We start from the raw sequence: 27,907 nt of genomic DNA on the forward strand, positions 1-27,907 counted from the left end.
GTTGCCATAAAGATACTAAATGATGTAACTTGCAAAGATGTAGGGAATTCACATGCAGCTGTAATGCTGTCTCCTCTCCCTCTTTTTTTTCCTCCTTAAAAAAAAAAAAAAAAAAAAAAAGTTGAGATTTGGTATCTCTTTTTAACAACAAAACACATTTATTCCTTTCTGCATACCAGGAGATTTGGCTGGTAGATTGTTAGACTTCTGACCAGTTTGTGGATGGGTGAATGTGACACTGGTGGAGCTGCACAGGTTTGCATTGCTGGTGTGTGTTCCTGTGGGAAATGGCAGCTCTAAAAGCAATGAGTTATGGCTGTGTAATAAGCTGTGCAACACTGCTAATTGCACTGGAGTTGCCAAATGCAGCCCCCATATCAGTTCTGTTGAGGGAGATGGGGAGGAGAAGGAGTAGTATTTTACAATTAACTTCCTTGTAGAATTTGTGTCTCTGTGTGTGTGAAGACTTTGATATTATCCAATATACACTTCCATGTGAGCACATACATGCTCTTTTGGTTATCATTCTTTTTCTGCTCAGTTGCTTGTTTATCCTGGAATTACTTTTTATGCTTCCAATTGTGGCATCAATCATGTAACGAGTGATTTCCTCTGCAGGTGCCACTCTATAAAGTTTACTGTGGACCTGATCCCGTACTTCTGTTGACTTTCAAAGGTTTAACCAGATCCATTGCTCACCACCTCTCTCAGCAACCTAAAACTAATATTTGTATTCTTTTTACAAAAAAAAAATACCTGAAAGTACTAGGTACATAAAATGTCACTTTGGGAGATGGTTCTTTTAGGGTGGTTGTATTAAAAATAATAATAATCAAACTGTGGCATAATCCTGGCGGTGCATGTTTTACTGTAAGTAGCTGTGGTGTGCAGCAGGGCCTCAGGGGAGCAAGCTGTGCTCTCCCTTGAGTTTGCAAGCTTTGAGGTCCTTTTGCTTCAGGAAAATAAAAGTGATATTAACTGAGCTGACTGCATTTACTGTAGTGTGTCACCTGACAGGCCATTCCTGGTACTTCCAAATGCTGGAGGGTAGCTAATGTCATAAGGTAGCTCTTTGTCCTGTGAGGACTTGCAGAAAAAACAGACAGTTGGCTTGTAACCTTAAAGACAAACATTTGGATTACGGTGCCCGTGATTGCATGGTCACTGTCTGTCTGAACCAGTAGCTCTTTATCTGGTAGCTGAAGATAAGAACTCATCTTGGAGCACCAAGTTTGGAAAAGTTATTTGGTTAGACTAGATGAAGAGTGTGTTCAGAACAGAAAAATATGTAACATTAACTATTTCTTTCTCAATCTAATGATTTACAACCGTTAAGTTCATGAAATCTCAGGTAGGAATGAAGAGCCTGGTTTCTTAAGCAACAGGAGTGTAATCATTCCAGCATCATTTTCATGTTTGGTGAAGGTGTGAACTTCAAAACTCTTGAGATGTTGCTCAAAACTGCCTGTTTGAATCATTTCTTGAGATATTGGAGTTACTCAGGCTTTTTATGGGTAGGATTTTAAAATAATTTTGAGCAGCACTGAACTCCATTTGATGTTTATTTGGAGAAGGTCAGTGGTTGGAAATGGGAAGGGCGGGCAGAATTTGGCAATGTGTGAGTAGCCCAGGCGATTCTCACCTTCTTTCTCTCGTTTATTTGATGCAATCTTTTCAAAAAAGACCGAGAAGAAGCTCAGACAGAAGTACTCCACAGGGTTATCTCTAAGCGTTGCACAATACCTGCAAATCATCTGCTAAAATGACCTGCCAGTTAACTGTAAAACGTGTCTCTATGGAGTAGCCATTTAGCCTCTCAGCCCAGATAAACACAAAGTCCTGGCCTACTCACAGTTGCTCTTCAGGTCAGAGAATGATTTGAGCTCTTTATGAACTTGGGGAATTTGATCTGGGTGCGAGTCGGAAGTAACACTGCTGCTATAAAAATCTCGTTTTCACCGAGTGATGTGTTGTGCTGCCAAAGCCTGTGAGTGCATGTGATGCTGCTAGTGAGGAGCCACGCTTTTCAATGGAATTATTTTTGAAACTTGGATACTGGGCTAAACCCAGCATTCTTTCATTTGACAGGGGTGTTATTCCATTTAGCGCGGCAATTTTGGCCTTCTGCACACAAACAGAACCTTACGAATCATGAAAAGCAAGCCTATGGATGTAATGGAGTTTTGTAAAATCTGAGAACGGCACACTGGGCGTTCAAAACTTGCTCTTTAACAGTGTAAACATGATCAGAAGGCAGGTGGGTCGGTGGGCAGCCCTGGGCAGGCTCGGCGCCTGCGCGGCTCTGCCGGGCCCTGCAGCCGCGGGAGCTGCCGCGCTGTGCCCCCGCAGCCGGCCAGGAACCCACCCAAGCGGGGGAGGGAGGAATGTGGGTGGTGTGGATATTAGCATTTTGCTTTGGGTCGGGAGGGAGCTTTTGAAGTCTGTCTCCTTTGAAGTGAATCTTTCTGGGCGCCCCTCTGCCCAAGTCTGTCACATGGAGCAACACGTCTGGGTGAACAAACCGGACCCCTTTTGAATGAAACTAATGCAGGGGTGCTCCAGAGTTCCCTTAAAAGATCCATTCTCCTTTTTTTTTTTCTCGTTGTATCTTCAGGGCTTTCCCATAGAAAGGCAGAGTTTGACCTTACATTCACATACCTGCATATTGTGCTGCTACAGGTTTATGTTGTTTTAACAACTGGCGTGAAATCTGGACCCTGCTGAAATCCTGCGTGTGTTTTCCAGGGGGACAGAATTTTACTGTGAGCTTCTGAAACAGGTGATCAAGAGGCGATCAGTCTGTGATTTCTTAGTGTTACTAATAAATATATGGCTTAAATTGACAGGATCATTAAACCAGTTTTTTTGGTTTTGTTTTTTGTTTTTTTTTTGGTCCACAGTAATGTTGACATTAATGTCCAATTAGGATTTATTTGATAAAAAAATTGATTAAATGTTGCTCAAACCACATTGCATTTGCTCACGTGAAACATACTGTGGTTGCTGCCGGTGTTCGGGGGGGAAAGGCTGGTGCCTCGTCTTTGCGCAAATGTTGCACAAGTTTGGGTATCACGTTGCATTCACTTCTGGCACCTGCTTAGCTGTGCTGCCACATGTAGTCCCACTTATCATCAGCGACACCTCCCTGGGATACAACAGATGTTTGCACAAACTCCTCTGAGCTTTTAAGTAGTCCAGATAAATGTAAAATATTATGGTATAACATAGATTTTTGGGAGGGTAATGCACCTTGGGAGAGCTGGTTTCCGCAGTGAGGGATAAACACCCAAGCATTTTTGAGAGCTGGCAAGCTCAAGTATCGCCTTTTACATTTCTTTGGCGTTTAATCTCCAGTGGCATTCAGTGAGGGTATTGACTATCAGCAAATACAAATTAAGATAGAGCTCGTTTGTGCTGCAATAAACTTGGGGTTTTTACTCAAAGCTTGTTAAAGGATTTTCATTATTATTGTAATTTAAAAGTCATTATGCTAATGATCCTGGATCTCCATCTCAAATGTAGCAGAAGATGTAGTGCTTTGGTTTAGCCGTTCTGGTAAAGGTAAGGGCACAATTGTGCCTGGGAAACAAGGCTTTTGGGGGTTGTGTGTGTGAGGAAGATCTGAGAATAAAAAACAAAGCAGCAGGAAAAGCCTCCCTGTAATCATGGAGGCTCCTTTGGGTGTGCAGGACAAACACAAGGCGACTGCTCGGTGTAAAGGGTGCCCGAGCCTCTTGTCCCTGTCTTTGGGGAATGGGGAGGATGGGGCTGCTGGGGCTCTGTGAGTTTTGGGGGATCAGGTCTGCAGGGCGACTGGTTCTTTTAGTGTTGATGCCTCTGGCTTTCTGTGAGGACTTGCTTTCAGAGTCAGTGAGGGGCAGTTAGCACCTGAACAGCCTCCCAGGGAAACAGGTTCCTGCAAGCGGCTGTGGTGGGAGTCCTGTGGATTATAAAATAGGAGGTATGGATATGAACAGGCAGAGGCATCTCCCTCCCTGCCTCGCTCCAGGTGGGAGGAGGTGTGTTGGTGTGTCTTATGGCTGCGGGGCATTTGCAGGGTGGTGTCCCCAGGAGCCTTGGGCGCTTGGACTTGGCCTGTGAGCCCTGCACTGAGGTGGGCAAAGGGAAAGCAGTGGCTCGAAGGCTGCAAAGGCCAGGGAGGCAGCAATGAAGGAACTCGTTTAGAAAGATGGTGTGATACTGGGAGCTCATTTCTTGATGTATTAAGTGGGGCTAAGGTGAAGGATGCACAATAATAGTAGCATTGGTTTTGAACACTTATGTTTATTTTCCAAAGAATAGCAAATCAAGAGTAGTGCTCCTCATTTTAAAGTTAGGGTAGCTTCTGGATGTGATGCAGCTACCTAAATCCTTTTTTGTGGCTATATAGGTTCTATATGCTATTTTAGTCTGTAGATGAAGACATTTTAAATGTATGTCCCTCCAGCCTGCAGGAATTCAACTTTCCCTTTCACAGTGTGATCTGCTCCGCCCGATTAAAAAGCTGTGACTGCCTTGCTGCCTTCCTGTGTGCTTCCTTCCACTTCATCCCTGGATTTTGTAGGTGTGGTGTATTTTTGTTTCAAAAGACAGGAAAATGTCTATGTCTACAAAAGGAAAATATTTAGTGAAAGGGTGACTGACAAAATAACTTTTTACTGAGATAAAAGATCTCTTCTCCATGTGAATAAAACAGGGAGTTATCTGCAGCTCAAGCTACTGTAAATAAGCAATTTCTTTGATAAAATTATGATCCTTCCAAATAAAAAAGAGAAATGTTTACTACGACACAGTTTAAAAAATGAGATATTTTATTTCAGATAAAAGTGATTTTGTCCATTGATATCTTTCAGAAAAATGTTCCTATGCAGTGTAGCCATCACTAAATCACTGCACTTTGTGCAGTGCACGCTGTATTTTCCTGGTTTTTGTTACAGTTTTTAATAAGGTATTTTTACCTTAATATGACTTGGTGGTTGAAACATACAAAGATGGCACTTCTAAACCTGACCCCTCTACTGAGAAGGCATGAGAAATGGCTTTTTGAGGTTGCAGGGTATTTTGGCTGGTTGTGTACACACTGTACTCAGTGTACCGAAAACTTTGCATTTTTATTGCCTAACTGTTGGTGCTTTTCGTAGTGATTTATTGGAACGAGAGAGACTTCAGGATAGCAAGGAGAAAGTGAAAGAAGAATGAGACTGAAGATGTGTGAGAGAGAAAGATCTCTCACTTTACTGAGCTTTACTTGATAATCAAGTCCCAAGGGATAGAAATTAAATTTAGAGCAATATTATGGTGGGATCGCCTGGAAAACTTTTTCCCCCTATTTAAAATTATTTGCTAATGGGGACATATTTATAATAACCATTTTTAAATTGGATTAGTAATTGTTTTACATTTTTTTATTACTTTTTAAGCTCCAGGGTGTATTAATGAATAGGTTTCCTTGGTGTATTCCCTTGTTGCAATTTCCCTCCCTCTTAGAAGTCACTGAAGTCTCTTATTTCTGACTTGGACTTACAGGTTGGGAAGAACCATTCTGTGTTCTGGTCACACATTTCCTGTGGTTCAGAATTGGTTTAGGCTGGGGTTGCAAAGCCTGCTGCAGACTCCCAGAGTAAGAATAAACATTGAGTTGTTGGAAAAGGTAATGAGAAAAGAATCCTTTGTTTAGAATATAGGAACAATTTCCTAGGTTTGGATGTTAGGATGGTAGTAAACCTGCAGTAGAGGTAGTGGTAGGGAAAGTGGGTGATGTGTGATTTTATACTTCATTGTCTCCAGCATCCCAAGTGTTACCTGAGGAAGTGGCTGGCTGCTGATAAAAGTGTATAATTTTACATTTGCTCATTGAATGGTCCTTTTCCTTCAGTGTATGTACTTAGTATCTTGAAACTCTCTTTTCATTTTTGATTCCTATCTTTGAGCTGGATGGATTTTCTCAGACATTCCATGATGGAGGAAAGTAATGCTGGGTTGTAAAGTATGACATTAGATGAAGACAGGTGGTGTGCTCACCACTCTTCTGTTAGGTCTCTTACTAGTGGGACCTTTACCAGAAGTTTGGATGGGAACCCAAGCTTCCTCACATTTCCACCGGTCCAGTCAGGGCATGGCCCTGATGTCTCTCAACATCTTCAGGGGGTGGTTGGGAAGACTCACGCATGGTGTCCTGGCTTCTCCTCAAGGTGTGTTGCAGGTCTGCCAGACACCCCTGTGGCTTATGCCTTCTCTCCAGCATTCTGGCTGGCTGGGTGCTCGGGGTTCAGGGGTATCAAAGGCATGTGACAGCACACAACACTTACGACATAGTTTAAAATTTAGCCAAATGTGTTAGCTGCTGTGTACTGTAGCTGAGCTTGCTTTCATCTGGTTATTTGAGTACAGACAGCAATGACTGCACCCTGGCGCAGCTTTGGCTTCTGATTTCACTGGGTCACTTGAGACCTCATGGGTCTGGTGAGACTGATACAAAAACTATGGGAACATGGCTGCTCTAAAAGTTTGGAACAGAATTACTTTGGGGGCAGGAAACAAGCAAACATGAAGCAGGAAGCTCTTCTAAACCTACATGCTACAAATACCTTTTCAATATTTAGCAGCTTGGGCAACTCTAGCTGTAATGCTCATGCATGGAAGATGAGTAAGGGGAGGATCAAATGTCAGACACAAGATCTGCACTCTCCATCCCTTCTCCTTTTTGTAAGCCCTCAGAATTTTGAGAATGAGTTGGTGTGACAGACTCACTATGTTTGAGTCCTTGAGATAACAATACACTTACTTGTTTCTCAGTGTTGCCCAATTTATGGGATTTGGGCTACAGTTTCTCTTTGCTTCCTTTGGCATACTGACTTGTGTTTTCAAAAATACCTATGGAGAGTCTCTAGGAAATGTAGGAAGGCAAAAAGGTTTAAGGTATTCAGGTCAGATCTGATGACTTTTTTTTTTTTTTTTTTTTGTAAGCCAGTACTCCAAGTACTCTGACATCTAGTTTGCCACTTAAGAGAGAAGTATGGCAGTGCTGTCTCTTATGAATGATAGGGTATTTTGTTATCTGTTCCTTTTTTAAAGACTATTTGGCCCAAAGATTGAATAAATCAAAGCACAGAACAGGTTGATGAGGGACTTGGCTCTTCAAAGCCTTGTTCACAGTGGTTGTCCAACTTGAAAGAAGGAATATCCGAGACCTGATTAAATTCAATTTTTCCACTTTGTGTTTCTGTGACAAGTGACGGTTTTGTTATTCCACCCCCCACACGCAGATCTTTTACCAGTGTTGAAAAACACTGAGCTATTTTTAGATGTAACACAACTTTCCAAAAGGGGCAGGATGTAATCTTCATGGAACATTTTGAAATCTGCCATTGAGCGATCTCTTGTTTGTTTATGAGGATTTACTTAATGCCTTTTTTTCGCAAGACATGGGTGCATGTATTTTGGTTGAGATTTCATTGCAGTGTGTTGATTTTGTTGGATTGAAACTGTGTAATCAAAGGAATAACTTGGCTATTTTGGTCAAATGTGTATCACCTGCCATGGTCTGCCCAAGGAATCAGGTTACTCATGTATATTGCAGCCATGAGTTGTTGATAGGCAGGAGAGCTGCTGGCTGGAAATGCCCATCTCAACAAACTGGATAAAGAGGGAGAATAAATGACTGACTTGGGTTAATTGCCTTGTTACTAGATGGCTAAAGTTTGGTGGGATGAACCAACCCTGAATGTATACACCAGGATGGAAAGGTTTGTTTTCTTTTGCAGTGGTGATTCTACTTATTTCTGTTGCAGCAAACTACCTGTAGTAACAGGCTTAGCAGACTAGATGGAAAAGAATGGAAAGGCTATAATTTGCAAACAGGAAAATGTTTTGCCGTGAATAATGTTAGCAGACACTTTAAGTACTGTCAAGTGTTTGAGTGAATGAAGGGGAAAAGTATGCTTTTATGGGGATTTGGCATTCAACAAAGAAATAAAATTTTAAAATGCTTCAGAAAGATGATCTTTGCACTTGAAAAAAAGCACAGTTGGACAGAAAAGTAGGATTTGCTAGAGAGAAAGGAAAAGGTTTGGACTTTGTTTCAACAAGTTGTTAATGCTTCTAAGCTGTAACCGCCTTCATATTTATTCCAGTATTTACACTTGACAAGCACAAAAAAAAAAAAAAAAAAAAAGAAAGCAAATAAATGAAAAGGTAAAGCTGTAATAAATCCTCAGGGGACCATATAATATATGTAGGCATGTTATGTTTCTCAAATGCAAAGGCAAGTAATCTGTTTTCAACACCATTGCTGAATGGGTGATAGATGCTACATTCTGTCAGGTCTCCAGCACTTTTGGAAATTATGCATCTGGTCAAAATACTTCAGTGATTTTTGAAGAAGGGAGAAGGAGAAACTAACGTTAACAGCTGTTGTCAACATGGCATCTCCTGCCTGCTGTGGAGCCTGGGCTAGATCTAGTTTCAAGGAGAAGCTAAAGCATCTGGGACATATCAGGAGCTGTATTACCAGATTTGAGTTTCACAGTCTTTGCTGTGAAATACCAATGGACTGTTAGGTTTGCAAGCAAATTTACTCAAGCTGAGTGGCTACCATGCCACACCAGAGCACGCATCATGGGTACAAAGAGTTGCTGTATTGGTTTGGTTTGCTCTTTCCTTTCACTAGCTCCAGACTTGAACGCCTTGACCCTATTGTAAACTAACGTAGAGTAGTTGAGCTTATTGGAATGAATTTTTGTCATAGCACTTCTAGACTTTGCAGGAAGCAGCCTACCCTCTCATTTGCTTGTGTGCTTGAGCAATGTTTATTCTGGGTCTGATTCTAAAGGATTCCCTTTAACATCCAAGCTCTGATTTTAATTTCTTTAAATTTTCATATTTACTTAGCTGCCTGGATTTAATTTAAGTCATGTAAAAAGATGTGCCATGCTAGCGCAGTGTATGATTGCTGGCATTGCAGGCACATCTCAGCATGGCAAGGAAGAGGTGTTTGGCTCTTTTCACAGCTTAGGAGACTCAAGTCTAACCATCAAATGCCACAGCTCCTCACTTCTAGGTGCCTATTCCCTGCAGCAGTATCCTGTTTTAGGCAGTTAAGTGCCCTATAAAGTGGGAGTACTTGAAATACCATCCTGATACAGCTTGGGCACTTCACTCAGCATAGCAATCAGGACACTTAGTGAGGGCAAAGATGGGCTGGGCTCCAGCCCTTGATCTCAGAGCTCTTACTGAGCTATACATTAAAGAGGAGCTGAATAAGGTACAGAAGCCACTGTGAGACTCATGTTTCCCATCTCTTAGGTAAGTGCCATCAGCTACAGGGTCATGCTCACACTTGCAGGGCACCGAAGAGGAGGCTTTCTGGCTCAGGTTTATGTATGTGGGCACCTCGGGTTCAGTTTAACAGGTGTGTGGGCTGTCTGCTTTTACCCTCAGCTGCTGCATTTGTTTAGGCCATAATAAAAGTTGGATCATGAACTGGGTTGGTTGTAGCTGTATCTAGAGACTCAGCTCTTCCCACTTGGGAACTTTCCAGGGAGTACTTGCCTATTGATCAGAACTGATTTGTTTGTCTTGTAGCCTTAGCTGATTGTAAAGGTGTTTAGCTTTTATGTGGGAAGGTCCCCAGATGGGCTTAAGGATCAGTTATGGAAGGATATACAGGCTCAGACTTAAATTACACTGCTCAGTATCCAGAGTTCAGCCCACCTTTGCCTGCTGTTTAATCCTCTTTCTCACTGCAGTTTGCCATGATGATGGACTTGCTAGTAATTATCAACATGTTGCTGCTCGTCACTTGGATCCTGTGGCTTTTCCAGCAATGTGCTTGTTGATGCTATAGCTAGCCAACATTGTCCTCACACATACAGTCAAGGTCTTTTGTGATTGGGTTGAACTGTCCCATTGGTTGACTCAGTTTCCCTTCTCACAGGGTGCATTATTACTGACACAGTGTAATTCAGCAATGTGTGCTCTGCATGTTGGGCTCTCCATCTGGCAGATAATTGCCTGCTGGTTAAATCCCATCTTAACTTCAGTTTCTCAAGATCATGAAACCTACTAGTGCCTTCTGGTTGGCTTTGCAGGCTGTTTGCAAAGGAATTCGTTATGAGCTTATGCTGGTTTTGGCTAGGATAGAGTTAATTTTCTTCCTAGTAGCTATTATATTTTGGATTTGTGCTAGAAATGGTGTTGATGATGTAGTTATTGCTGAGCAGTGCTTACACAGCATCTGCTTCTCACACACCACACCAGTGAGTGGGCTGGGGCTGCACAAGAAGTTGAGAGGGAACACAGCTGGGGCAGCTGACCAGAGGGGCATTCCATACCATATGGCATCATGCTCAGTGTATAAAGCTGGGGGAGGAAGAAAGAATGGGGGAACATTCAGAGTCATGACATTTGTCTTCCCAAGTAACCATTACACATGATGGAGCCTTGTTTTCCTGGAGGTACCTGAACATGCGCCTGTCTCTGAGAAGTGAATGAATTCCTCATCTTGCTTTGTTTGCATGCATGGCTTTTGCATTACCTGTTAAACTGTCTTTATCTCAACCCACAAGTTTTCTCTCAGTTAAACTTCTGATTCTCTCCCCCATCTCACCGGGGAGGAGTAAGTTGAGCAGCTGGCTGGGGTTTAGTTGCTGGCTGGGGTTAAACCACAACAGAGCTAAAGCAGTGTGGGCAAATTTCTGTCTTTTTTTTAATGTAAGGCAACACAGGTAAACTTTTAGGTCCTGTATACTAAGCTACCCAATGTTATTTTGTATTGAGTTTGGCAATCTAACATTCGAGTTTATTGGCCAAACTCCTGATAGAAGGCACTGGTTCTTTGCAGTGGTTGCGCAGAGTAGGGACCCTGGGTACACTTTAGGATGTGGTGGTTGCTGAGCAAAACATGTTGGTGTTCCTCTTTCCTTCACGCTTGTCTTCTCCCTTCTCATTCATTTGGTCTGTTTGCCCTGTGCTGTTTTCATCTGTGGAGCTCGCCTGCTGCAAGTTTGTACAGGGCTGTGCACAGCAGAGACCTTGCGGGGGATGCTTTTGTAATACCTGCTCTGAAAGATTAGGATAACCTCCAGACATCAGCGGACAGACAGCCCTGTGAGGTGGCGAGGCACAGACGGTGGTGCTGGAGACTGCCCAGGGCCCAGCCAGTGGTTTGTCTGGCAGGCACTGGGAGCCAGCTGGCTGTTGCCCACCAGGCATGGTGCTTGCTGATGGTGTGGCAGCATCCATTTTCACTGCCTTCCTTCTAGCCTTTGGGGAGACAGGGCAAGTTTCTCATCCGCTCCTTGCCCTCTTCTGACCACTGTGCTGTTACTTGCTATTAGGTGGGTGTGTTGGCTAAAGATGAGGGGCAGAGTCTGTCCCTTCCAGGGATGCTCCATGAGATGCTCCCACCGAACTGGTGCAGCCCTTGTATTTCCAGTGTCCATTTTGTGTTTGGAACCTCAGTGGTGCTGGCTGTCAGATGCAGCATCCAGAAGTTTTGCAGTCACAGTCCTTTGACTCTGTCCTTGCACAGGGTTTCAGGGCCCATGGCATGAGGTGATGGTGGGTCCCACAGAGGTTTTCTGCCCAGACGGCTGTGGGGAGTGGTAGTGCTTTTTTTTTGGTTTTTTTTTTTTTTTTGTCTTTGTAGTCCATGGGAGCAATACATGTATCCGTGAACTGGGATTTTGGCCCAGTTTGGGTAAAAGGGTGGGTTGGGGGATTTTCTTGTCCTTTGTGACAAGTTGCAGTTGCCTTTACTGTCTGGTATGCTCAGCAGTGTCTGGGATTTTATTTAATGCTAGGAGTCTTTAAACTACAACATTCCTATTTACTACCAACAGAATTGATAGAGATGACTGATTAATGGCAGCAAACTCAGGTAAGAATTGAGAGACGAGGGGTTTTTTGTATCCTATGCAGTAAAATTGTTTGTTTTGCATGAATAAATTTTATGAACTTTGGTTCAATCTGCTTTTGAATACATTCCTTGCTAACTGATTGGGTATTTCTTAAGCTGAGATGACTGATTCACTCCTTGGCTCAGCCAGTATGCATCAGGCAGTGCTGAAGAAGGGGTGCTGCTGAGATGATCAGATAGAATTACCCAGATTCTTCATTCCATTGGTGGCAGTTGAGCATCTGTCCTTTTTTTTTTTTTTCTGGGGAAAAGTCCTCCAGGAAAGTCCTTTTTACCTGCTCTTAAGTGGTGATAGTGACTCCCTGGGTTTTTGATCTGCATCTACTTGATCAGACTTTAACTGTCAAAAGATCCGTTTTCTCTTTTCATGGCCTGAAGGGAAAGAAAAGTAACAACTTTGGCCAATTTGAAAGTTTTCTCAGACTGGAAGGCATCCCATGGGGTAAACAACTGTAGTTACACTGTGCATGTGCCATGGTGATCACACAGGATGGCATTTTACTGGATTAGTGCTGTGTAAAGTTGGGATATTTTTCAGGCATTTTCAGGTATTTAAGTGAACTTATATAAATTACTAATGATAAGAAGAGACTAATTAAATTTTATTCCTAGTGCTGGAATTGAATTTTAAAGAAATCAGGCTGATATTTCAGCAGCTGTGAAATTTGCAGTGTTATTCTTTGCACTGTAGAGCCTTTGTGCTCACTACAGTAGTCAAATTACATGACATTGCCTAATACCCTGCAAGGCGTATTCTTGGCTCATTCAGCAGGTAAGGCTCCCTCAGGGTCACTGAATCCCTCCATGTACTCAGCAGAGAGCTCAGCTTGATGATTTTACAGCCATGTGTCTGCATTCACATTTCCAGTTCTTTTTCCTCTTTGCAGTATTTTTCCCTTTTACGGTACAGCGATTATTTAAAGCAGGGCTCTGACTGGTTTTCTGAGCAGTGTCATCCCTCCCTGTATCCCACTCCTTTCAGTGAGCAACTAACCTGCTGGTGGTCTGTCCTGGGGATGGTTTTTTTGCTGCTGAACACCCCCTCTGTCCTTATGGCACAGGGGGAGAGGCCAGTGGATGTAGGCACATTGCAGAGATGCTCAAGTCCGGGAGTGGGGACCCATGCATGCAGCTGATAACTGGACCTCTAACAATGAAATGCTGATATATTAGAGTTTCAGGGTAATTTAATGACTTTTTGGAGAGCACAAGATTTAATATTCCCAACCTAATAAACCACCATTGCTTCTGTTCCTTATTAGACATCTTAATTAATTTCTCTTCTTAGGCATTTTGTAGCATTTACTTTTCTCTACGATAATTTATGAGTCATGAAATCACTTGGAACAGGCTAGCCTCCATGTGACAACATTTCACCACCTCTTGCTTTTTCTTCAGTTGGATCTTATGTTGCCACTTGTTCAGCAGCAGTGCTGCTGCTTCCCTGAGGAAAGCAATATTTTGTTACTTGGATATGATGTGCCAGGACCATGCTGACCTTTCTTTGGAGACAGACCCTCTACCTGCTTAGGAAGTGATAAAGTGCTTATCAAATGCTAGAATGGAAAATTATTCCATTTTCTGAAATTACAAGAGTTGGGTGTCTTACCTTTCTTGTCCAACTGTCTATATGTTTGAGTTGTTTCAGAAAGATGAAAGCAGCAGCCCAGCTGAACTGTGAGTTGGTTCATGGGGCTTCCACCTCAGTGGTTTGTGAAGTGGGACAACTTTATTAAAGAAAGTGAGGCATTACATGCTGTTGTAGAAGGCACTGCTAATACCTCGTCTGTATTATTCTGATAATTTTTAGCCAAGAAAAAATAATTTCTATTGTAAAGAGGAGACATTGGGGAACAGAGAATTTGTTTCACTTGAGTTGTCATGTGTGATAAAGGATTGTATCTTTCACATTGCAAGATGAAAACCAAAGAGGGTTATGCTTGCTACCTACTTCTCTGAAGTACTCAAGGAAAACGAAGTTAAGAGCAGAACAGTTTAAAGGGAAAAATCTGTAAGTGAACCAACTCTGAAAAAATCTAGGTGGGGTGTTAGAAGGCAGTTTTTAACCTTTTAGGGAAGCAGATTTCTGGAACAAAAATTTCTGGATCCAAAGAAGTGTAACTGGGGTTAAGCTGAAGCTTGATATATTAATGAACACTTGGCAGTTCATGAGTATTATTATGTATATACAACACACTTCCTTGAGAAGCTTCCTTAAATAAAAAAATTGAACTTGTTGATGAGAAAACTCTTTCCCATTCTCTTTTTGCAGAAATTAAACACACATACTAACAAATTGAAAATACATTAGCCCTTTGAACTGTCTGAGCTTGTGTAAGTTGTGTGTTGATAACAGCATTGCTATCTTATCCTAAACTTGGTATCAAAAGAAGATAAAACATCCACAAGGCAGCGTGGTTCAACAGATAAATGAATGGGGCTGGAAGTTATTCACAAATGTGACAGGCTGCAAGTTGCAGCAAATCTGAGCCAATCTTGCTTCTGGCTATCATAGTCCTACCTTTCCCAGCACCTGTATGACCTTGTGCTGGGCTCTTTCCATGTACCAAGTTGCTGAAAAAACAACTTGCCATTGAAAAAAAAAAAAAAAAAAAAAGTAAATATAACTACCACCAGAGATTTCTGACTCACTATGAGGAAGCAGCTTGGTTAATCAATTGAGTATCAGCAACAGTCCAAGGAAGGATGAAAGCTGATGAAATGCCAGACTGCCAATAAAAATAACCAAATAAAACTTGACTTAGTGTGAGAAAATGGTTCAATGCAGTACGAGATGAGTATGAGATGAGTGCCAGGGCAAAGAAAAGGGACTCTGGTAGCCAGCTCTTGTATTGGCTTAGGGCTGTCACGCATTCACAAGCAAAATCTGGGAAAAAAAAAGTACAAATTTTCATTGGCTTTTTTTGAGTAGGATTTTTATTGCTTTGTGCTAGGTCTGCTCAGCACATGGTTGGACAAGTACTGGGGATGGTGTAAAGGAGCAGGCAGTTATGGGGTAGACTTACACTGTACCCATGGCTTGCTGGGTTCTCTGCTGTTCCTTCTTGGAGGAGATTATATATTTATTTGCCCATGCTTGCTTTTTGTTCCTTCGGGAAAAGTAGAGTCTCTAGAAAAGTCCTTTTAACATAAGGGAATGTTATCTCTCCCTTAGGCCTGTGTGACCACATTGAATCGAAACTAAGGGGAGAATATTGTGCTCTTTGCACAATAATCAGCACCTAATCCATGTAGGCAAGTATGTCAGCACTCTCCTTGTACTTCTGTGGGTACAAAACTCCCAGCTTTCATTTGTAGGAAGTTCTGACAGTCCTACAGCTTGAACCTACTGCAGAGTCTGTGATGTAAAGTGCAGCTGTATTATTAACATCAAAACTATAGGAGATTAATAAATATTTAAACACACCTACCTTGGAGACACACAAAGTGCAAAATTTGTAATAAATGAACGTGAAAATAAACAACCGAGTAATCTTAGTTCTTCATTCCCTGTAGATTGCTGCCTTTCTGGAGTTTTTAATTCTAAAAATTAACAAATTTTTGTTAAAAAAGGTTAAAAAATTCTCTCTAGATAAGGAATTTGAATTTAGAAAGTGTATATATTTATGAGCTCTCATTCAGTCCCATGGACTATCTTGGCACTACTGTAACTGATAAGTGAATACTGATAACCCTGTTAATATTTCAAGAACTCTTTGCAGCTATAGGGGATTAGTTGGTAGCTATCGCATTCCTTTACACTGCAGGACAGGTTTTTTATTTGGTATCTTAATGATGTAATATACATAGAGTTTTTTCAAGGTCTGTTCACCTTGTCTCACAGCAGCTCCTTGGCAAGCAGCCTCATGAACTCTTTCAGATGCTTCTTACAGTGGCTGGGCTTATTGTCTGCTCTGGTGTGGCTTGGATTTGGATTGCAAATTCCTGATCCAAACAAAGAGGAGGAACAGAAGAGGCTGGTCTCTGGCCTCTCTCACACTTTTGGAAACCTAGCTGGCTTCAGAGGCTTGTACTCATAACTCTAGCTTCACTACCAAAAGAAAAGGTTTCTATCTTTGCAGAGGCAGTGGGCATGTTGCTAGAGGAGGGAAGAGAGAGGTGGCTCCAGTGAGGCTGCTGGGATTTCAGGCATCATCTTATCTAGAGCTCTTTCGAGCCTTGTCCATACTTGTTCCCTTTTTATCTTTCCCCTCACTTTGTCTTCTCAGCCATGGGGCTGGAAATCAGTGTTTTTAGAAAAGACAGAAAATGTGGAAAAAAATGGATGGAGGCAAACTATGTGTGCAGGATTCATCCAGAGAAGCAGCTCCCTGTAACTGCTTTCAAGAGACAGTATCAACTGGGTAGGATTTGGCCTGTACTGGCTTGTGCTTGGTGAGAAGCAGAGGAGAGGAATCAAATTAAACAGCGTGATTCATCAGAACTGGGCTCATGCAATGGTTTGTGTTTGTATAAAAATGTTCAGAGTTGGGAAGTGTGCCATCATGGTCCTGAAATAACTGTAACCCGTTGGTTTGCCACTCTCCAGAGATGGAGAAGACACGTAATGTCCATGTCAGCCACAGTTAGAGCAAAAGTTGACTGTGCTTAGCTGGTATCTAATCATCCAGGGGCTCCAGGCAGGGACACTCATGTTACTGTGAGGCAGCTGATGGGACTAAACTTGTGTCCTTGCATGTGGGGTTACCTTTTTGCCATCGTCACCAAAGGTCACCAAAATTCAAGCCACTTGCTTCTGTGGGAACGTGTACAGAGGACATTGCACAATAGGTAGCACTGGGCTAAGAGGCCTGTAATTATTCTTTGGCTTGGTTTAGAGAATGTGGCAGTCACTTTCCTGAAGCAAGACTTGGGCAGTGCAACGAAGAAAGCTGCTTTCATGTCTCATGAGCTGTGATTTGATTTGTAATCATGCTCCCTCTCACTCTCCTCTGGGTCATCCTTGTGTTAAAGATGTTTAACTGCACATTGTACCTCCACTTGTGGCATTAAGTCATAGGCATAAAGTTCATCTTAAGGGATGTGGAGAAGACAGAGGGAGCATGGCCAGATGGATGCCAGGATTACCCTGCTCCCTCATCTTGGGATCTTTCAGAAGAAATCCAGTCAGGGACACTTTTCTCCTGCATGAAAAAACCCTCCTTAAGAGGTGAACTGGAAGGCAGACCCAGCTGTGAAGCCCTGGGTGGAGAACCTGGTTGGATCTGTGGGTGGGAGCTCTGGGGGGTGCAGAGCCCGTGTGGTGGCTGGGAGCTGCCATGGGACCTGCGGCCTGTCCGGCGGGAAGGAGCCCGGAGCTGCCTCAGACTGCTCTTGGCAGACGGGAACAGACCCCTCATGAAAATGTTGTCTTGAATATAACATGCACAAAACCAGCCTCTGGGAAAAGCTGGTGCTTGCTGGAGAAGTTTTTTGGGTGTATCCTGCTCTGGGAGTGGGTTAAAATTTCTGTGAGGTACAACACACCCTTTTTGGATGTATTTGTTAGTCAAAAAGTACACTGACTTCCTTCTGTTTCAGGAGCAGTGATTCTGCAGGCGAGGCAGGTAAACAGTGAAAGAGGATCTCCTGGCACAGCCCCTTATAGGACTAGGAGGGCCACAGAGGGACTAGGATTAAGCTAGGCTGCCTGATTCAGCGCAGTGTATAGGTAATTAAGGTATCCTCTCTAATTAGTCTAAGTGGCCTTTTATTGATCAGTGAGATCAATGAGCCCAGCTGCCATACAGATAGCAGAAAATAGTCTGGATGATTTTAATCACTGTTTTGCATGTTTAAGTAATTTAAAGTCAGAAAAGACCTGCCCTGCTAATGTTTACAGAAGCTCATTAAGCCGGGCAGGGATGCTTGCCTGCCCCGAAGGCTAAATGGCAGAGCCTGGTTGGGCCAGCACAGCTCCCTCTGCTCCTTCCCATCCTGGCACAGCCAGGATCTGTCCCTGCAAGCCAGGCAGCTTGGAAGGGTGCTGCTGCACCAGTCAAAAACTCCACCAGGTCCAGTGTCACACTGCTACAGGTGATTATATGCTGTACCTTGTTTAATTTAGTGCCATAAGCATCATCTCTCAAAGCTGCTAAATTACATGAGGCCAAAGGGATGTCTAAGCTAATATCCCCATTCTAGCTCTGCCTAGTAACAAATATTAAGGAAAGAGTATGAAAAACCAGACGAGTACAGACTGGTTCTTCTTTCTTGCACTGTTCTATCTCCTGGCAGGCAGATGTTTAAGGGCTTTTGTGGCTACAGGCTTCTCTCAGATCAGTGCCACAATCCATGGCCCCCTCATATTTCCATTTGTTTAATGCCTGAGGTTTCTGCTTTCCCCAGTGCCCGATTTCAGTCCCCACCGTTCACATGCACACACAGAAATTTTCTATTTAAACATGTTGCCTGACCATTTCACTGGGTAATCTTTAGTTTTTATATTGTGAGGAACAGGGATTATTGGTTGGTTGTTTCCCTTCTTTTTGAGATTTTGTATTTCTTCGTCATGCCTCCACCTAGCTGTCTGTCATTCCATCCTACAAGGAGTGCTCCTGGTTTTGTAACTTATGGTGAAGATGGTTTCTCCAGATGTGCCTGAGTTACCCAGAAGCGTGAAAATGAAAGTGTAAATAGGTGTATTTGTGCCCAAACCATTTACATGGAATAGGTAAATTAGAGAGATGATAACTCCTCAGAGTTCTCAGATGCTTTGAGCTTTAGGTTTTTCCTGCAAAAATTTTTGACTGCTGGTAGTGGCTGTTGGCCACTGTCTGAAAAGCAGTGGGGTGCCCCATCTAGTTTTTTGTTATTCTCTCTGCTCACTCTTCTAACTGGGGTGTTTTGGATACAATTAATAGCCATTTCAGTACTCAAATAGTAGCTACATTGCCTCCCCTCTCATGTTAGAGCAAAGCTTAGTCATGTATTTCAGAGAAGAATAAAGAACCAGGAGCAGTAAACGTATTTTTACATTTTTATTTGTATTTGTTGGCAGCCCTTTAGCCTGCAGATTGCCAACACAAATGTGGGCAGAAGAGCTTTGCTGAGCAGGATTTGCTTTCCTTAACCACACTGCAGGTGATAAAGGGTAGCCAGGGCCTCAGCTGGGTTTCTTGTCAAGAGTAAGATGTTTTTCCCAATCTGACTTTTGATTTCATTTGAGCCCATCTCCGTGTAATTGCTCTTTGTGGAAAGAACCAGGAGAAGGGGGTGGCAGAAGATAACCCATAACTTCAGAGTCTCTGCTCACCTTAAGCCAGTGGGTGCATAACATCCCTTCTGAACAGACCCCTGTGCTGGCTCACACCCTGGGAGTGGGCACCACCATGATTCTCTTATGCCTAGGGGAAGAGTTTGACTCAAGCTAGACATCTCACACTGCTGTTTTTTTTATTTTTCTGGGATACTTCTGCTCTTAAAACCACATTAATTGTGAGTATATCTGAACCTGACACTTTAATTGCTTTATGAATTGCCTTTGAATCGCTAAGGAAAATCCCTGTATTTTCCTTTAACAATTAATGCTGCCTTTCTGGTTGGGATTTTGCTTTGAGGTGGGACAGGTGTGGCTGCCTGGTTTCTTAAACCCCTTGCTGAGTCCTTTGTGATATCAAAACCATGGTGCATGTACATCGCCAGATTTTTTTACAAGAGCTCTTTCTACTAATACCAGAACACACTGAATTTCTTCACTAACCAAAATCTGTTCAGGGAAGATTTCTGTAGGCTTAAAAAAAAACCAAAACAAACAAACAAACAAAAACCCCACAAAAACCAAAACACAAAGACCAAAGCAGTAAGAGCACTATCTAGATAGCATACAGACTTCAGGGCTTTGGGAGCCTTGTGGTTCTGGGGGACTCTGTCTTCAGACATTGGAGAACAGCTTTACCCTAAATGGAGCTGAGAGCTTGCCTTGAAGTTAAAACATGGGATGAGTTTTAGGTATTAATTTTAAATTTGTCATTATTTACTGGCTTGACAAAAGACAAAAAGTGAAAACCAAGAAAATCTTCAACAATATTGTTCAAAGGACATAAGAAGGAAAGTGTTTTCTATTTTTCTTGTGTTTGTAGCGCATGCGGTCTTGGTTCCATTTTGGATTATAAATCACTGTAACAGTGAAAAAGGCAGCATCTCTGCTTTGCCTTGCTTGCAAGTATGATAGAGCATGGGCTTTTATTTATTTATTTTTAAGTTCTCTGTATTTGTTTTTGACTGTACTTTTAGTAGGTGAGATTTTAATGGAATCTTACTTGTGGTGTCTCAGTCACAGATGATTGAGCAGGAAATTATTAACCCAGCATAAGAGCTAACATGAGGATTAGTGGAAAGTTCCTGCCTGTGTCAGCTTTAAGTGAACTGTGTTACTGAAAAAGCTGTGGAAAGTTCAAATTGCTTGAGATTGTGCCAAAGGACTGTCAGTGGTCTTTTGTTAGACACTGACCACCTCAGGCAGGGCTCACAAAGACAGCCTATTTTGTTTAAACTGAGCAGTGCTAGCTCTATGCTCCAGAGTTACAGCCTAGCTACCTTCCCTACATTGGTGTCTGGAATATTAAAAGCAATTATCAGTGTCTCTCCAAAACCCTCCAGGAGGGAACCTGTCAGCAGTGTGACTCAAGTGTTCCCAGCTTTAATAGGAACTCACTGCAAAGGTCTTGTAGCCTTGTGGACTACCTCCATATTTATCTGAATCATAAAACTTGGTTTTAACCAAATACTGGCTGACCCTTCTGTATGCCTGGCAGCTGTGTCTTCAGTGCTGAACTGGACATCTGATGATGTTGAGCCCTGACAGTTTGATATATCACTGAGATAGAGCAGTACTTTGGACTCTGGACAGTCAGGTGAGGTTCTGCATTTTTCTGCAGTGTACGCAAATCTGTGGTGGAGACATCTGCAAGGCTCCTTGTGTGGCTAAAGTCTTGGGGAACAGATTTCCATGGCCACCAGTTCCCTCCTCACTGTTGCTCATTTGCCTCCGAACATCCAGGTTATTCTGGGGGATCTCAGACATTGCACTGCCATAGTTCTTGTGTGGCAGAGGGTGCTGAGATGTCATCAGTTGCACGGAGGGTCTTCAAGTGCACTGTGGCCAAGCCATGCTTTATCAAATCGAGCTGGAGCTGAGAGGCTGGACAGCCCCATTTCTCACACTGTCATTTAAAGCATCCTCCACTCTAGAAATTGTGTCCTTGATTCCAGTATCTGCAATGTCTGGATTTTAGATCATTTTGAGAGGAACCTGTCTAGGTTGCCAAACCCCTGGAGACAGAGGAAGTGGTAGTATCAGCAGAACCAGGTACTGTTTCATCACTGCTAGCTCCTGGGGAGGTCAAAGTCACCCTCCAGGGAAGTGGAAAATGTTGCAACCTGTTGTACTGTTGTTCTGCCTTGTGATGGGGAACATCAAAGTGGTGCCTGCAAGAAGCTGATTACAGGGCAGAGCAGTGGGGACTGGAGAGGTTTCTGTAAGTTGCCTAAATGCTCCCATGTACCAAAGCTTTACGCTGCCCGTGGCAGGGCCAGCTGGAGGGCTGCACACCCTTGTTTCTGGTGGAGCTTGGTGTTCAGTGAGTAGAATATCCTGACACAAGTCTCCAAACATGAGCATGTTATGTTGAAATAAGGTGGTCAGTGACACTATGCCAGAAAAATTAATGACTTTCAGCTTCTTTTGCCTTTTCCCCTTTTTTCTAGATTGATTGACCTGTGTCTGCAGCTTTAGCTTGGGAGGTGTTGCCTTCTGGGTTGACTTTTTTCCAGCAGATTGGTGGGGCTGTGCCTCACTTTGTGCACCTGTGCCTCCATCAGTGTGGAGGGATTCACAAGTTTGTCACTGTTCAGGCTACTCCCAGCTTCCATCCTGGGGGACTAGACAAGGACCAGCCTTTGTTATAGCAGAGAGACAATGTCATCTATGTACAGAAGCTATAGATAGCCCAGGGTTAAATGTATGCTCACATAGCTCTGCTGCCCTGGAACAAGAGACTGCATTTTGGGAAAGGAATTTGTCACTCTCATAATTCAGTAGAGAGCAGCATCGACAGTCCTGCCCCGTCAGTGTGTGCTCCCCCCTCCCAGAGGTCCTCACTAAAGGGCCTTTTTGCTCTGTGTGGGGGCTGTGGACACACATGGGTGTCATGTCTTGGAGTGGGATCTGGCTGACAGTTCCTTTACGGATGTAATTTTACTGATCTAATTTTTCTGACAAAGCTTATTTTTGTTAGCCAACTGCATAGTTATTCATAAATATTTTGTAGAAAAAATCCTTAGATCCCTTGACTGAACATCTTGCAGATTAGTTTCTTTTCTGCAGATTAGTTTCTTTTCTCTAATGATAGCATAGGAAAGACCACAGGTATTATCAGTTCATTGGTTACTTTGAGACATCTCAAAGGTAAGGATATAACTATCCTTATATTTTTACTTTTTTGTGTTTACTGTGTGGCTGTATGTGACCCTATCCAAATACATCACTGCAACTATTTTTGAGGTCAAACTATTGAGAGAGTCGGTATTCTTCCAATATTTTAACCTTTAATTAGTGGCAGTAACATGAAATGAGATCTTGACTCTTCCAATGGGGAATTACTCATTATTCAGCAACGCATCCTAGTGAGAGTCTTGGCCACAGATATGCAGGTTTATGTGGATTCTTCTGGAAACGAAGATGTTTCCCCAACGCCTTTATTTGTTACAGGTTTTATTGTAACATCTCTTTTATATATAATGTATGTGCTGCTTCCACATAAAGCTCAGTACAGTAATTGTACTCCAACAAGGCAAAGACAGCCCTGCAAGAGAATATTCTTCTCAGGCAGATCTTACATAAATTTACCTCTTTTCTTTTAACTGTTGTATAACACTGTGTTGTTATTGTGTAACATTGAAACCCTTTTTTTTTTTTTTTCCTGTGTGCCTACGTACATGTGTGAAGAGCCCCACTGCAGTAAAAGTGAACAATCTCGCAACACATTGTTATGGCCATCAGCTCAAACATCAGTTGTTTGAGTGTGTGTGTAGCCTTTCCATCCCTCTGGATCAATAGCACCAGCTGCTCGGGCTTTTGGGATGGATACAATTGCAAAACCATTCTCTGCCTATTTCTTCCCGTGCTGAGTCCACCCCTGCTGCAGGCTGCGTGTCAGCTCTGGGTAGTGAGACCATTTGTACAGGGTGAGGCTCCAAAATCCTCATCTTGGACTCCAGCATCTGCCCCAGATTTAGACTGCGAGCTGTTTTAGCTCTACCACGTAACTTTTGTTAATTTGTTTCCCTGTGAAAGTACTAAAGGGTCAGAAATCAGAGAAGAAAATGAGCTTGCTGGAACCTGGTTGGGTGCAAATCCTCACTGAAAAGAGAAACTGGGCAGCCACATGGCTGCAAAGCCTCCCGCGGGAATGCAGAGCCCGTATGGGGCTGCCCTAATGTGCCTCTAAATTGACACGGGGTTGGAACTGCGCTGTGAATATTGAAGAGTCTCCTTTATTGTATTCCCCATGAGGTAATTCTTATGGAAAAAGATAAAATCACTGATAGAAGGGAAACCCTTTATTTGGTTATTCTAGAGAGAGATGGCAATATAGTACCAGAAATGTTCTGTAAATATGAGTCACAAGAAATGTTTGCGTTTTATTCTGTTAATGGAGACGTAGCAGAGATTTAGCAGATAGAGACTGACAGATGTTAAAGGATCTTTATTGTGGATTGGAATAAAATGCAGATTTGGATGCAGTACGTTGTGTTCTCCTTATTTCTCAATGCACATATGCATGTATACACAATGCATCTTTATAGGTTTGCTAACTCCTGAGGTACCAAAATGTTAGACTCTAGAATGCCCATTTTACAGAAGTGATGCTTTATAGCAGATTGTGTTGCTGGTTTTCTTTTTCTCTTATTCTTTCTCTTGTTTTTTCCCCCTTTACAGCAGCAATCTTTTGGCCAACAATAATGCAAAATTCCTATTTCTTTTCAAAAGCTGATGTTTGCCAAAACGGTAACCTCATAGATTATCGTCTTGTCAGTAAGGCTTTTAACCACAGTTTTGGCAGTGCCTTGAAACATGCCCTTTCTCAGGAAAGAGTTGTCTGGGCTAGAAAAGCATTGGCATTAAAAAGAGGTTGTCATAGTGATTGAAACCTCCTCATAGACATTCCTCAGGAAAAGTAGGCTGCAAGATGCACCTTTGTAGTCCCTTTTTTAAGTAAGGGACCCTTTAAATTGAAGAGCCTATTTCATTGTCTAAATGCAGATTTCTGTCACTTGTAAAACAATAAGACTCTGAAGTGCTGTTTGTGTATCAATGCTTATTTTAATTACTTTCTACAAGAAATGACTCAATGGGAATTAAGTTCCAATTTCTTGCTATTGCAGGGCTCCAGGTTTTTTAGGTCTAAACCAGAATCACAGCTTGATTCTTTAGATTAATAGGAAAAGATTCAAGGAAGACACTCAAACTGGTCCCTGAATGACAGTCTCTGAGCAGGCTTGAAAAGCACAGCCTGGGAAATCTGTCCCTGTTGATGGTGTTCAGTGTTTTGCCTGAAAAGACCTAAAAAAGGCCTGGGCTTCACTGTTCTCTCTTGGGCAAGCAGATCCATGTGTGACCAGTGTGTTTGGGTCTGGACAGAACTGTGTGTGGATTTAAAAAACAGATAACTGAGAATATGAACAAATTATTTTTACATTAAATCTAAAGGTGTAGCATTTAATCAGTATGTTTTTATATATAGATGTAAGCTTAATTTGAAGCTCTGAGTTATATTTCTGTTTACTGAAACAAAATAAGGAAGCATGTGTTTCTAGGATAGGGTCTTCACTATAAAGGAAAGTGAAATCTGTGCTGTATTACCTGGGAAAAGATCAGAAGACAATTAAGCTAGGAATGAAGTATATTAAGGGGATGGGGTGAGGTTGTAGAATTCTCCTGGCAATTGTATCATTCAGTGCTTGGAGTCTCTGGATGTGCCTTATTCCAAACACTTACTTTCAATTCTTTCATGATACGCACACACACAAGGAATATTAATAAGATTAAAACAAAACTCGTGGCTAGCCCAGAGCCATCTGTTAGAAACCCACTTTTTTTTACCTGGCTGCTCAACAAGAAAGGTCTAATCCTGAGATTCAGAGATGGTGGCAGAATGAGAGGTGTTGATGTGAGATGCACTAGATTTCAATGCCTACTTCTGCTACAAAATTAACCCCAAATTCCAATCCTGTCGGGATTAAAGGAAGAGACAAAGAAAGAGACCTTTGGGAAGATCTTGTTATTTCTGGAAGTACCCAAAGCCCCGCTGGGAATGGGGCCTAATGAGAACCTATTATTGTTCTCATTGTTCTCTCTGAAGTCAAAGGGACTTCTGCAATCGACTTGAAAGGAGCAGGACCTTGGAGCCATTTATTTTACTTTTATCCCCTTTGTGAGTGTTCATCAGTTCCAAAATAGTGACTTTGGGGTTTTTGGGCATGGGAAAATCCATCTGTGCAAGACACAGGGGCTGGTTTTTATTTTGCATCAGGGTGTCTGGGAAACTGGGCAAAGCTGCAGGGTAGTTCAGATCTGTCTCACAGTGAGTGAGTCTGTGTTAGCATTACAGTTCACATCACAAGTGTGCTTTGGAAGCAGATCTACTGATCATTCCTGCTTACACCACTTTGATGGCATGGTGTGGTCACCTGGGAGCACACAAACTGAGCTCCTCCCAGATCAAACTAGTGCAGGGGATGCACTCTAACCTCTGTCAGCCACTCCTCGGGTACTGAACCAGGGCAGGAGAGACCAGGAACGTGTACCTGAAATGTGTACAGAGAGGCTGTCAGCCCCCACACATCCACCCTATAGATCCTGTTGCACTGCCATATCTGCCACCACAGCAGCCTGGAGAAGAATAGATGCTCGACCCTCAGTTTCCCAGTTGTCCATCCACACCTGGGTCTCAAGTTGCAACCTGGAGCAAGTCTGCAGTGTCTCATTGGGTGTGGAAAGTCCACGGGAGGGTCACCAAGCTTGGCACACCCTTGGTAGCAGGAGATGGAGTTTGTGAGTTGAGCACACAGCCATTCTTGCCCAGCATCTACCTTCTCTTGGCCCGGGGAAGCTGCAGCAGGCTCTGAGTCTTTCCTTGCAGATAAATAGCTGACTTGAAATACTTCAGAAATAAATATTCCTAAACTAATTGAAATAGGTTTGATAAAGCAGCACAACAGGGCTGGACTTAGAGTTACACTTGTCTAAGCAATTGCTACAGGTGATCTGCGGTTGAAACAATGTTATGAACAGTTTTCTGTCTGCCCTTTCTTCTTGAAAGCCCCGAAGTTAAGGAGGACCAAAATCTGGATCCAGTTCAGTGTTTTGTGGCTGAAGTTCTTTTTATGTGTTATTCTCCACGTGAGAAATTGCTGTAAGTGCTCATTCAAAAATCCTTTCAGAAGAATAATAAAGGTGTTTGGAGAAATTTGCTTTAATATCGGCTTTATGGCGACTCTCACCAGCTACAGGTGTCTCTCCAGCTGCCTTTTCAGCTTGGTGACTTTCCTGGTTTGCCTTCCCTGGGGTTTGTTTCTTTCATCCCTGGCTGGCGGCCGGGCCGGGGTTCGGGGCTGGGCGGGACCGCTGGGTGCCTTTGTCCCGAGTTACTCATCAACCGGAGGGGCCGGCGGGGCTCGGGGGGTGCCCGGTTACTGTGGTTACTGCCTGCATCGTGCTCTGCTTGTAAATGTGATCTTTGACCGTAGCCACCGCTCCGGAGGAATTTTCACAGCTCCCAGAGAAGACAAAACTCTGGGAGTTGGGATGTAAAAGGTTATCTGATACAAGGTGGATGAAGTGCAGGCTCGTCCCGCAGCAAAGTGAATCCCTCTGTCTCACAAGGACGGAAGTGCTTGAAGGATTTTAAGTTTCAGTCATATTCTCTTGCAGCTATGGTCTAGTTAATTTTTTTTTCTTTTATTCTTGAGACATGGGTAGGGGTAGGGGCTTGGTCGTTGGCTGTTTGCTAAAGCATAAGGTCATTCAAAATTGTTCTTGCACTCGTGTTCACAGCAACAAAATTTTAATGAGTCTGTCGTCGGTAGTAGCCAGATTGTATCTGCTCCAGGGTATCACTCATCTGGCACCATCAGAATTAGTATGTTGAATGCCCTGAGCTAGGATGAATTTACAGGAGTTCAAGACATTGTCTGCGTAGTCACGGCAACAAAACCACAGCTGAACAAAATGTTTCTCCAGGATCTCATAATAAATGTGTTTTAGCCTGACAGGTTGTGGTCACCTGGCTGCAGGAGGGTGTTCTTTTTTATTTTGTTCCTATAAGATGTGCTACTGGATAACAGAAATCAGGGCAGAACACTGGGGACATGATGATACTGCTTTGTTTACCGTTATACCTTGTTCTACATTCACTGTTACGTTACTTTAATGACTGTTTTTCAGGGTTTATATACATAGATCATATGGGCTTATTCCATATTGCATCATTATTTACTTGAATTACTCAAAATGTTTAGTTCCAGGTGTGGCTTTAATGGAGGAGGGTAATGCTGGGTTATGCTGGGGAGCTGGGTAATGCTCCCCAGCATTACCCTGACTGATGAGGAAGCACAAGGGATGGAAGTGCTGAGATTGCCCTTCCCCCTTTCCCCCCTTGACAGAGCTCTGCTCCCTTCCTTCGTGCTTCACTCTATTTTTTTCCTCTCAGTTCCCTCTGATTCTGTGGGAAGTTCCAAACCAGGTGTGATTCAGTGGGACCCAACAAGAAGGGTTTTTGAAGACGCTCTCCCTGTGCCACATCATGAGCTACGGATGCAAAGCTTGAGGGATGCTTTGAGGAGAGATGTCCCAAGGCAGATGTGCAGGTGAAGGCAGCCAGGGTGGTGTGTGCAGGGGGCTGTGTGCCACTGCAGGATTACAGCCCCAAATGGAGATGATAGGCCAGATAAAATTTCACTGGGGCTTGTTCCATGGCATAAAGAGTT

At 42.9% G+C, this 27,907-nt stretch overlaps 1 protein-coding gene across 6 annotated transcripts in view; it reads left to right on the top strand.

The window, feature by feature from the left end:
- CELSR1 (cadherin EGF LAG seven-pass G-type receptor 1) overlaps positions 1–27,907 on the top strand; it is a 163,460-nt gene that overhangs the window by 3,822 nt on the left and 131,731 nt on the right. The gene's annotated exons all lie outside the window — the stretch shown is intronic.

Source organism: Heliangelus exortis, chromosome 1, assembly GCF_036169615.1.
Source record: "Heliangelus exortis chromosome 1, bHelExo1.hap1, whole genome shotgun sequence".
In the NCBI taxonomy this organism is placed as follows: domain Eukaryota; kingdom Metazoa; phylum Chordata; class Aves; order Apodiformes; family Trochilidae; genus Heliangelus; species Heliangelus exortis.